General features: G+C 38.2%; 1 long non-coding RNA gene across 2 annotated transcripts in view; it reads left to right on the forward strand.

The window, feature by feature from the left end:
• Window positions 1–13,002, forward strand: part of LOC123574014 (uncharacterized) — a 34,968-nt gene that overhangs the window by 15,183 nt on the left and 6,783 nt on the right. For both annotated transcript variants that reach the window (XR_010587557.2, XR_006698824.3), the window contains exon 2: window positions 6,473–6,545. This is a non-coding gene — a long non-coding RNA (uncharacterized lncRNA). The remainder of the gene's footprint in view (window positions 1–6,472; window positions 6,546–13,002) is intronic.

Raw genomic sequence — 13,002 nt, forward strand, 5'->3', positions numbered from 1 at the left:
GACCGTGACCTAGCATATAAGGACAGATATGAAATTTTTCACTTGTGGCATCATACTCTCATTCAAAAGTTTCAGATATTGAAGTGTTTTGAATCTTGAATGTTTGGATTAGGAAATGTTCAACCTATAGTCACTTTCCTGTAAGAAAAACTGGGAAACTCTACCTTATCTAAGTGGTCAAGATTAACATCACCAGTGATAAGTCATGTGGATAGGTATACTATACTCTCTAATATAATGTGATGAGAAGGGTACTTCACCTCTGTGATAGTCTTTCCCATAAACCCATAACCTCGTCTAATCATGAGAAAAACAGCAGACAAACCCATAGTGAGGGATATTCTTCAAAATACCTGACCAGTACTGCTCAAGACTATCAAGATCATGGAAAACAAGGAAAGACTAGGAAACTATCACGGACCACAGGGAGACTGTGGAGACAGGACAACTAAATGCAATGTACTACCCAGGATTGGATCCTAGAACAGAAAAGGGACATCAGTAGAAAATCTAGCCTTTTCCCTTTTCTTCCGGAATTTTCTCTTCTGTGTGTCTCTTATAAGGATACTCGTCATTGGATTTAAGGCCCACAGTGTACAGTCCAAAATAATCTCACATTGAGATACTTAACCTAATTACATTTACAAAGACCTTTTATTTTCAAATAAGGTCACATTCACAGACTCTGGGACTTAGGATATGAACATATCTTGGGGGCCACAGTCCAGCCCACTACAGATGTAAACATTAGTAGGAAATTCGTGAAGCATATACAAGAACTTGCTATACGCTCTGCAACTTTTCTGTACATCTGAAGTTTTTCCAAATTAAAAGGTATATTTTTAAAAATTAAAAATAAATACATAGGTGCGCAAAGTTGGCCTATGATATAAAAATCCAGAAACTCAAAGAGTAAAAGGAAGCCACCACAGATGGATATCTCCTTGTACACAGCAAAATTGGCGGCAGCTGTTATCTATAAATTTGTAAAGAGTAATACTTAGTAACAATAATACTCTAGAAAATATTCGAATTATATTCTGGTTTTCTACGCACATCTAAGCCACTAAAGATGAAAAACTATCCTGACTTTTCAAATATCTTCAACCAAAACTTGAAGATGAAGAATGTAAAATTGTTTTAATGTTTGGTTACTACTCTTCCTTTTTTAAATTGCAGATTTGGAAGGAAGTCAAATACTGCAAAACTATATATATACACACACACACACACAAGTATATATATGTATATATATACACACACATATATATATGCAGATTCAACAACTCTTTCATTTTTGAGTATGTGTCACATTACAGTAAGATTCCAAACTTTACAAAATTTTCTCTCATTGATTTATTTGCTTTGAACAAATGCAAGTTAAGTGGTTCCAATGGCTGGCACTTCCTCTGTATTTATCAATATAGTCATTGCTTCAGTTCAAACCTGTAATTTAAAAGCTTAAATTGATTAAGCAGGGTTGCCCTTCCTGAACATTTTTTTGGTCACCTTTCTGAGGTACATTTGTATCTAATGGATACTGATCTGAGTGTTTCTTTTACTTTTGTTGGGTTGTTTTCCTTAATATTATAAAAAGATCTATTGTCTCAAATGGTCCATATTGAAAAGTGATTTGGGCTTATATAGAATTCTTACTCTTGTGGTTAGAATTCTGTACCTTTTTGATGTTAGGGAAAGAGGTCTGCAGTTAGGTCACAACGAAATACCAAATATCAAACATGGAACATAGTAATGTCAGGTACCACAGCCCTAAGATCCTGGCTTGACTCTGGGTCAAACCTTGCTGACCTAGGCTGAATGGCCACACTCTCTTTTCAGAGTCATCCAAGGCTAGCATGCAGATGAAGGCTAACAGAACAGAGGGGAAACTGATTCTCCAAATCCAAGACTCTGTGTGGCTCTGAACACAGAATGCACACCTTTTCTTAAAACAAATCACTTAGGAAACCTGTCAGGGAAAGTGTAATCCCAGTCTAGTCCCCACCGTTGATGAGAATACACTGCAGTTCTTCACATACCCCGCTCTCATCCTAACTACCGGATTCAAAAATCAGAAGTTATTCTGGTGTTTAAAGTGGCATATTTACCAAAATGATAAATAAAATGTGAACATGTAAGATACTAATGATGTTTTAAAACTATACATATTACCTTTCCCCCCTAGTATTCAGCTTATAATGCATAAAACAATCTGCTTTCCTAACCAACCCATAGATAATACCCCTGCTTTTCCTCTTTTAACTCCCCGTCACTGTTTCCCTCAAACCACTTGAACACTCCCTTTTCTCATGCCTATCTCCCAAAGGTGAGCTCCCAGTCATCTCGCCTCAAACCAAATGATCTCTGAGATGTTCCAAAATGTTCAGTTCAGCTTGCCTGGTGTTACTTTCTGAAAGAAGTCCCTAGTCAGTTGCAGGAAGAAAGTTCCTGGCAGTTGCCTCCTTTTGTTTTCCACCATCTGTTTTGTTCTGTACCCTCCTGATCTTGCTTTCTTCCCAGCAATCTGTGCATTTCAGTCATTGAATTTCATGAGATAAAGCTGCCTAGGTGACCACCCTCCACCCCCAACAACATCCCGAGAACTATTCTAGAAGAATAAATGTAACACTCAGACTTCCAGGTGAGGGATGAAAGGAGGATTCCAGCTGAATTATTTTTGCAGAAGCACAATGTGGGACATTTGCTTGCAGGGTAATCCCAGTCTCTCTGTGCCTTGTCTCTCTTCTCCAGATTTTACCCTTCTGAGTTTCTTTGGGGAAGGCTGGCTCTGGGATATGCATAGAGCCTTATACACTAGGTTCTAAGATTTCTCAACTTAAATATTAGCCACTTGCCACTACTCCTCTCCTTTGAATCCCACAGGATTGAGTTCCACTGTCCTGCAGCTCTCTTTCTTCTGTCTGTCGACAGCTTTCTTTTTAGCGTATAGATCCTTTCATTCACCATTTTTTGGCTTCCCATTTGCCTAAACTCAAGTTCCTGTAAGCACCATTTAAGAATTTCCTAGGTACTGCAAGTTATTTTAGCTATTCTTCTAAAATAGCATCGGTAATTCACATGATACTGTGCTACAAGATGAAAATATGAACTTCATTTTATTGTGGATGCAAATATGAGCAAAAATGCTTATGGGTATGGGTCAAGAATATATTCATGGAAAGTTAATACCTTTATTACAACAAAAAACTTTTTTATAATAACTTAGAAGTCATTCAAAAGTAATCTAAGAACAGATTTATTTTAGAAACTAATTACACTGTGACATCTGGACTGCATAGATCAATCAGCAATACTAGAAAGAAATCTTGAAAGAGAATGAGATTTTCGGTCAGGAGATTAAGGCTCAAATCCTGTCTCTGCTGCTTTCTAGCTTTATGACCTTGAATAAGTTTCTTAACTTTTGAAGTGTATGCACAAAATACCTTTTATAGTAGAATAGTTGTGTTCCCATTTTTTCCATGCCTTTCTATATCCACTCTCCTTGACTTTTCAGTTCCTCTCATTAAGAATAGAGACTATTTCCTCATTCCTTGAACCTGGGCCAATAAAATGCTGCAGAAGTAGTTGTGTGCCAGTGCCAAGAGTGAGCCATGAGAGGACTCACATGTCTCCACTCACTCACTTGGCACCTGCTTGAAACAAGCTAGGGTTAGCCTGCTGGAGAGGCAAGATCCACTCTTGTGTGCCCAGGTGACCAAACTCTACACCTATGAATGAGGCCACCCTAGACTAGTAAGTCCCAGAAATCTGCCAACTTACCACAGACTCATGAGCAAGCCCATTTATGATCACCTGAGCCTGATCCAGACCATAATTACCCAACCATGACAAAGACTTGTGAGTTAAACAAATTATTGTTTCAAGCCACTCAGTTTCAGGGCAGTTAGTCACCCAGTTATAGCAAACTGATACAGGTACTACATAGGTTGTTGTGAAGATTAAATGAAAAAAAATATGTAATGTACTTACTGCAGTGCCTAACATATAGTAGATGCTTAATGGATTGTTGCTATTTTTATTATCATCATACCAAAATGATCTGTTTTTATGTTAATGAAGTAATAGTTCATGACAGTGCTTTTTCTAATTTTTTTTAAGGCTGTATTAGTCAGGATATAAATAACAAATACAAATCAACTTAAATTTTAAAAGGAGTGGTTCATTAGAGCTGATGTCAGACAGACTTAGATCCAGACCTCAATATCACCTTTTCTCTCCTATCTTCCCTGTCTCTCTGTGTGTTGGCCTCATTCTTACTATTGCAGACAGGCTTTCTCTACAAGAGATAAAGTCAGCCGTCCTCCGCTATTCTTCTAGTGCCAGGAACATAAAAGCAACAGCAATTTTCCCTATTGACTCCAATATAGAAAAGTCCCAGACAAGGGCTCCAATTGGCCCAGCTTGAGTCATGTGTTAATATCTGAACCAACCACAGCAGCCAAGGAGATGAGGCTCTCTGTCCACATTACTTCATGTGCTGACCCCGTATAAACAGGGAGAAAGCAGAGTCTGCACTGAAGACATAGAAAAGGAGGGGGAAATGTGCTCAGTTGCCAAAGACAATACTACCAGAAGACTGGAATAATAAATTATGCTATTGTCACCCTCCAATTCACCCCTCATTATCACTGGACTGGATCTTTGGACTTGAAGCCTATAGTCCAGTAAGGCAGAAAATAAACTGCCCTCAGAAAGAGAATTCAGGGCTCTGTGCCTACTTTTCTCCCTATAATCATTCCTTAAAATTATTTTAACCATCCTGATATGGAGCAGCCCTGGGAACATGAGGGAAATCAACCCAATGGATATGTACTTTTAAGAAAAGGCATTTTATTATACTTAACTTCCCATTCTATTACCAACATACAAATATTCTTATTGCACTCTAATAGAACTTTTGGTCTTCTGGACACCGAGATTTTATTTTATTTATTTATGTATTTATTTTGAGACAGTGTCTCACCCTGTTGTACAGACTGGAGTACAGTGGTGCGATCATGGCTCACTGCAACCTTGACCTCCCAGGGCTTAGGTGATCCTCCCATCTCAGTTTCCCAAGTAGCTGGAACTACAGGTGTGTGCCACCACACTCAGCTAATTTTTTGTAGAGATAAGTTTCGGCAAGTTGCCCAGGCTGGTCTCGAACTAGTGGCCCAAGCAATCTGCCCGCCTCAGCCTCTTAAACTGATGGGATTACAAGCATGAGCCACCGCACCTGGCCTTGGTTGGATACAGAGATTTTAGAGGCTTTACTGGCCTGGCCATGGCTGAATCATAGGATCATAGGATTGTAGAGATAAAAGAAAACTTAGAGGTCGTTTATATCTAAATTGGGTGAAAGTAGCAAAGATATCCCAGGTGATAGGCATTGGGGCTATGGGTGTTGCAATTGTTGCAACTGCTGTTATAGTTGAATGTGTGACATAAATGTCACATGTATGAATATGTAATCCTGTGCCCATGCCCCACTTGAGGTTATAGCACCTAGAATTGAGAATAGGGTAGTCCAGCAAGAGGGGAAGGGGGGGGGATCCCCTCACTCCTTTGCCATGTCACACTTTTTAATCAATGAAACCTAAGTTACCATTAACTTTGTTAAAAAAAAAAAAAAAAAAAAAAAAAAAAAGTTAATTCTGGCTGTGCGTGGTGGTGACTCATGCTTGTAATCCTAGAACTTTGGGAGGCCGAGGTGGGCATATCACTTGAGGTCAGGAGTTTGGGACCAGCCTAGTCAACATGGCAAAACCCTGTCCCTAGTAAAAATACAAAAATTAGCCAGGCGTGGTGGCACAAATCTGTAATCCCAGCTACGTGGGAGGCTGAGGTGGGAGAATCACTTGAACCTGAGAGGTGGAGGTTGCAGTGAGCCAAGATCACACCACTGCACTTCAGCCTGGGCAACAGAGTGAGAGACTCTGTCTCAAAATAAATAAATAAAAATAAGTTAACTCTGCTGAGAGCCATGGTACACAACTGATTTATACTATCTTCACTGCCAACTACATTTGCTGTCTTTTTCAGATGTGTCACAGCCACTTATCCTGTATACACGCTATTGACTTTAGGACACAAGTAGTGACCTTTACATGCAGTCTCCTTAAAACAATTCTTGCTGTACGTAGCAAGTTTAACCAGCCTAAGACTTTAGGATCTTGATTTGACCATTTAGTTTATTCTCTTTAATTTCACATCATCCCATATTTGATAAATGTGCATACAACATCGCCAACCAAATCACCATAAAAATAACTAAAGAAAAAGGCCAAGAACAACCCTAGACACATCCCTCCATTTGATATCAAGCTATTAAACAGCTATTCAGACAATTATCAATATACATAATTACACTTATATCCTAGCCCCAATATCACTTCATCCAGATGTGTATTACAAGAGACCTTGTCAAGTGCCTTGTTCAAACTCAGATTTCCAAGTTCTCTGCCCTTTCTAGGTCTGGAGGTCTGGACACCTCAAAGAAAAAAGTTTGCTGTGACAAGTGTCAAACCCACTCTGGCTTCTCACAGGTAGGTGCTACTGTCTCTAGGGACTACTCACCCATTCATCTGATAGTGTCTTATACAATTGAGACCACATTCACTATTGCAGACCAGAGTTTATCGAAATTACTACTCCCCCGTTTTAGAAGTGTCAAGCATCGAGATCCTGAAACTTCTGCCTTTCAGCCATTCTTGGGTTCGCCATGATTTCTGGGGAGGTTTCACATTCTCAATTTCAAGTTCAGAAATATAACTTCTCCAGTTGACAGACTTCAGATCTCTAATGGAACAGCTAGAATTCTCTTTCAGTGGCTAAAACCAAATACTAACATTAATACCAGAACAGCCACTCATTAGAAACCCAGTTTTTGTGTTCTGTGCTGCTTGAGTAACTGTGTCCCACAGGAGCAGAGGATGTTCCAATGCTGTTTGCTCTCCCCAAAGACTCTTGCACCATCAAGCTAAGAGCAAAGTTACTGACGGAAACAGATTTTTCTAAAAATATCCTTGGCAATGTGAGGACATGAAACACATGCCACATATATTTACTCATAAAAATATTAAAAAATTATTTTTGTCTAGCAACTATTTATTCCAGATGTGTGACTAAGCACAGCAACCAAATCATACCTGACTTAAAAAAAAAAAAAAAAAATTAAGACCAGTTGAGCTGCCTAACCACAGAAGAAACGTCTATTAATAATTTAACCCTCATTGCTACTGGCAAGCTGACTCCTGACTGAAGCACCAGCTTTTTCCTCCTGGTTAGCTTAGGACAGAGTCTGCAGTACAGGAATCTTACCACTCAAAGATGTTTCCTACTTGTCTCAATTGGAATGCATAAGATGTAACCTATTAAAACAGGTCTTTTCTACGTAATTAGAAGAGATTTTTCTTTTAAAAAAGCCTCACCTTGGAAAAATAAGTATAAAAAATATAAAAACCAGGTTTAAAACACCTGGAAAATGTGGTGATTCTACTCCAATATGACTATTCAGTTGTTCATTTATTCCAATTAAAGTGTAATCGTATGGATGTGCTGCTCTAAGTTAGTACGGGTTTTGTGCTTGGCTTGTACTGCCACCTGGTGGTTTTCTACATGTAGTAACATCAGAGCCATTAAGGAATTTCTTGAATTAGCGTTCACTTAGCAGTCTCCAGTATCTCTGTCATTGACAAGTCAGCACTTCAAGTAAGATCTCTAAAATGGTGGTGCAGAAGAGATTTTACAGAAAATCTGTTATCAAATTAAGACGAACCACACCTTATTTAATCACATCATTTTTATGTGAACACATTTAGCATAAAGATTATCAAATCCGGGCTGGGTGTGGGGACTCACGCCTGTAATCCCAGCACTTTGGGAGGTCGAGGCAGGCGGATCACCTGAGGTCAGGAGTTCGAGACCAGCCTGGCCAACATAGTGAAACCCCCGTCTCTACTAAAAGTACAAAAATTAGCCAGGTGTGGTGGCGTGTGCCTGTGGCCCCAGCTACTGGGGAGGCTCAGGCAGGAGAATCACTTGAACCCAGGAGGCAAAGGCTGCAGTAAGCCAAGATTGTGCCACTGCACTCCAGCCTGGGCAACAGAGAATAAAAAAATAAAAAAAAAGGATTAGCAAATCCATAATGAAAATTCCATATGAGAAAAAAAATTAAGGCTAATTACACCCCCAAAATAAGAAAAAAATGAATGCAAAAGACAAGGCCTTTCCAAACATAGGCCTACCTGGCTTTTGATAAAAACAGACTTAGTGCAGTCGCTCATGCCTGTAATGCCAGCACTCTGAGAGGTCCAGGCAAGTGGATCACCTGAGGTCAGGAATTTGAGACCAGCCTGGCCAACATGGTAAAACCCCGTCTCTACTAAAAATACAAAAATTAGTTGGGCACAATGGTGCATGACTGTAGTTCCAGCTACTTGGGAAGCTGAGGCAGGAGAATTGCATGAACCCAGGAGGTGAAGGCTGCAGTGAGCCGAGATAGTGCCACTGCACGCCAGCTGGGTGACAGAGTGAAATAACAACAATAAATAAAAAAATAAATAAACATAAACAACAGAAAAACAAATTGGAAAATTGAGAGTTAAATAGTATTACTATATAATACAATAGTATAACTATACAAAAGTAGTTTCCATAGGTTTCTTTGGTATGTTTTAGAATTCATGTTTCTCTTTTGTGAAATGTCTCTTTTTGACTTTAGCTCTGATGATTTCCCAGTATTCATATGGATAAACAAGAATATTTTAAAATTAGGGTTATATTTGTTTTAATTACATTTATTATAAGAATTTCATCAATTGATGCATGGAATTTCTCTTTAATTATTACTTTAGACACAGAGAGTTTTAGATTTTGCCAAATCAAGACTAACAGTTATTTTCTTATTTCATTTGTTTATTTTTTAAATACATTTTATTCTGAAAGGCAATATTTGTTTTGAAAGAATACTTTCTCATGGTTCAAAAGGGAAGAAAAGTCTCTATTACTTCATCACTCATTGTAACCAGTTTCTTGCCACCTCTCAGAAATAGCCATTGATTTTTATGCTTAGTAAGTTTTTTTTAACAATAAAATATTTTCACTTAGCCTTTCTATCATGTGACTATTTCCATTTAATTTTTAAACTACATAGGCATTATTTTGCTTTTTAATATCAAGTAAATCTCTTTTTTGTTTTTTCCAAATGGCAAATCACTGTTGCCAGCAATGTGTGTTGGATAAGTCCTCCCTCCTCTGCTGACTTGGAATATTTAAGACAAAGGTCCAACATACACTAAGAACTGTTTCTGAGTTATATCTTCCATTGCACTGAAAGGGAAAGCCTGTGCAATTACCATGCTAATTTAATTACCTTGTAAAATTCAGAATATTTCATATCTAGTATTTGAAAAGGAGTTAATACTCCCTCACTACTATTTTTCTAAATTGTTCTGGGTGAATTTGTGCAGCAGCAATAGAAAAAAAAATGTTCTGGCTATTCTCATCATCTTATTTTAAATGAACTACTGAATATAATTTTGTCAGGTTCCCAAAGAATTAGACCAAGTTACTTTAAGAAAGAGATTTTGGCCAGGCATGGTGGCTCATGCCTGTAATCCCAGCACTTTGGGATGCTGAGGCGGGCAGATCATTTGAGGTCAGGAGTTGAGCCTGACCACATGGTGAAACACCGTCTCTACTAAAATGTTAGCCGGGCGTGGTGGCACGAGCCTGTAGTCCCAGCTATTTGGGAGGCTGAGGCAGGAGAATCGCTTGACCCAGGAGGCGGAGGTTGCAGTGAGCTGAGATCATGCCACTGCACTCCAGCCCGGGCGACAGAGCGAGACTCCATCTCAAAAAAAAAAAAAAAAAAAAAAAGAGAGAGACTTTGTGACCACTCTAAATTATGAATTATTTTGGAAAAATTGTTACCTTTATGCATAGCTTGTTAGTTGAAAAAGCAGGATTAGTGATAAGCCCTTCTAATGTTCTGAAACTGGATAGTTTTTCAAGGAACAAATTGGCCAAAAAAAAAAAAAACCTCAAAAGGTGCTTTGTGTCTGCAATATGGCAGGAGAGCTATGCAGAGAAATCCTCTAATTCAGAACAAATAAAAATACTGGATAAGATATTTTAAAATATTGTTGTAAATGCATGGCTGAGTTGGCTGAAAAAATATGGGAAGTCCCCAGAGGCCACAAATAAAAAATAACAGGAATCCAAAGCAAGTTCTGGAGCTGGGATTTGCCTGGGACATTTGCTCATCCCTGGTGGCTTAGAGCTTAGGCTTCCACAGGGCCACGAGGGAGTTAGGAGATAAGACATGAGGCCTGTGCAAGATATGGTAGGATTATGACCCATGTATAAAGTTGTGTTCTCTGAAAAGTAACATCCTCAGTAAGTGAATGGAGAGGAGGGAGATCACCCTACGGAAGAGAAACAGTGGGGATAATTAGCCTACAAAGTATGAAAAAGGATAAAACAGGGAGGAAAGTTTTCCTTGAAAATGACTAACACCAGCCCTCCCTCATATAGAATGGGGTAAAAATTTATACTTAACGTGTAGTTTGAGTGCTCCCAAGTCAGTGGTACTCCAAGTTCCAGCAAAACCAAACCATAAATGCTTTCAAGAGGAACAGACCCAAATGGTTATCACAAATTAATTTCCAAACAACATCAGTTAACACTGAAAAAGAAAATGACATGACAAACCCACAAGAAAATGAGCAACAAGTGAGAGTCAGCTAAAACAGTTAGACCCTGTCAATCAGAGTATCAGAGTATCAAATAGTGTGTTTAATATATTTCAAGACATAAAAGAGGTTGCATAACAAAAAAGCAAAAGATACCATAAATTACCTACATCTTTGAAAAAAACCAAAGGGAACTCTCCTAGAAATATAATGTATAATAACTGACATTAAAAACTCAGTATTAACAGCTGAAAAGAGAATTAGTGGGTTGGAAGATAAAGCTAAAGAAGACAAACACCAAGTCTCAGATTCAGGAATCCCAGTTAATCATAGTTAGGTTAAATAAAAAGAAACTCACATCTACTCATATTGTAATAAAATTCAGATCATCCAAGAAAGAAAAGAAAAGACAGATTATTTGGTAGGAACAACCATTAGACTGACCTCTGACTTTTTCCATAAAATATAAGGCATATTCATTTCATATATTCACTCCTATTATAGGAAATACTAGTTTCAAAGTGCTAAGAGAAAATAACCATTAATTTAAAATCATGTACCCAGCAAAATCCCTTTCAAAAATGAGAGTGAAACAAAGACATTTTCAGACAAATAAACGCTATGAGAGTTTAGAATGAGTAGACCCTCACTAAATGAGCCTATATGCAGTGTTTCTCAAACATTAATTTGCATATGAATCACCTAGGGAGTTGTTAAAATACAAATTGTGATTCATTATGTCTGGGGGGGGATCTGAGATTCTGCATTTCTAAAAAGCTCTCTAAGTGATGTTGATGTTGATGGTCCAAAGATTGCAATTAGAGTAGAAAGGTTCTCTAAAGTATATACTTCAGTAAGAAAAAAATTATCTCAAATAGATGGTCTGAGATGCAGGAGCAAATGAAGATCAAAGAAGTGGTAACCTGTAAAAAAAAGTATTTAATGACTGTATAAAACGATAAGAATAATGTCAAATTTGTGAGTTTAAAAATATACAATAATATAATTAAAATACTGAACAATAGCACCTAAGTGGAGTACAGGGTAGCTAGCATCAGACATTTCTAAGGTCCTTGCTTTGTTTTTTTTTATTCAAGAAGAGAATAAATATATATTTACATATTATTTTATTTTTATTTATTTTAGAGACCAACTCTTGTTCTGTCACCCAGGCTGGAGTGCAGTGGTGCAATCTTGGCTCACTGCAACCTCAACCTCCAGGGTTCAAGTGATCCTCCTGCCTCAGCCTCCCAAGTAGCTGGGACCACAGGTGCATGCCACCACACCCAGATAATTTTTGTGTTTCTTGGAGAGATGGGGTTTCACCATGTTGCCAAGGCTGGTCTCAAAATCTTGAGCTCAGGCGATCCACCTGCCTCGGCCTCCTGAAGTGCTGTGATTACAGACATGAGCCACTGCACCCAGTCCCATATTATTTTATATATTTGGTCTTTTTTTTTTTTTTTTTTTTCTTTTGAGACAGGGTTTCTCTCTTGTTGCTCAAACTGGAGTGCAATGGCATGATCTCGGCTCACTGCAACCTCCACCTCCTGGATTCAAGCAATTCTCCCGCCTCACCCTCCCTAGCAGCTGGGATTACAGGCATGCACCACAATGCCTGTCTAATTTACTGTATTTTTAGTAGAGACAGGGTTTCACCATGTTGGCCAGGCTGGTCTTGAACTTCTGACCTCAATTGATCCGCCCACTTCAGTCTTCCAAAGTGCTGGGATTACAGGTGTGAGCCACCACGTCCAGCCATATTTAGTCTTTCTTAAGTTAGATATGCAACTTAAAATTTGAGAATCCCTGAAAAACTATAATTTGGCTACATATAACTTCCATACTATGACAGGAGAAAAATATTAAATAAAAACAATTTTTAACAAATCCAATAGAAGACCAAAATATAAAAAAAGAAAGAGAAGAAAAAAAAATAGAAAACAGAGAGCTGAAAAGAACAAAATAAAATGGTAAAATTAAAACAAAGGTATAATATTTACATTAAATAAAAGTGAACTAAATATTCTAAGTAAAAGACAAAGATTATAAAACAGAATCTTTTAAAAATCCAATCTTATGATATTTACATTACTGCTATGGTCTGAATGTTTATGTCCCTCCAAAATTCATATGTTGAAATCTAAATTCCACGGTGACGGTATCAAGAAGCGGAGCCCTTAGGTGGTGATTATGCCGTGAATGGGATTAGTGCCCCTATAAAAAGGCTTGAAGGAGCCTGTTAGCCCCTTTCACCTTGTAGGGATGCAGCAAGAAGGTGCCATCTATGAGGAATTGACCCTCACCA

Source organism: Macaca fascicularis, chromosome 6 (genome assembly GCF_037993035.2).
Source record: "Macaca fascicularis isolate 582-1 chromosome 6, T2T-MFA8v1.1".
Lineage (NCBI taxonomy): Eukaryota > Metazoa > Chordata > Mammalia > Primates > Cercopithecidae > Macaca > Macaca fascicularis.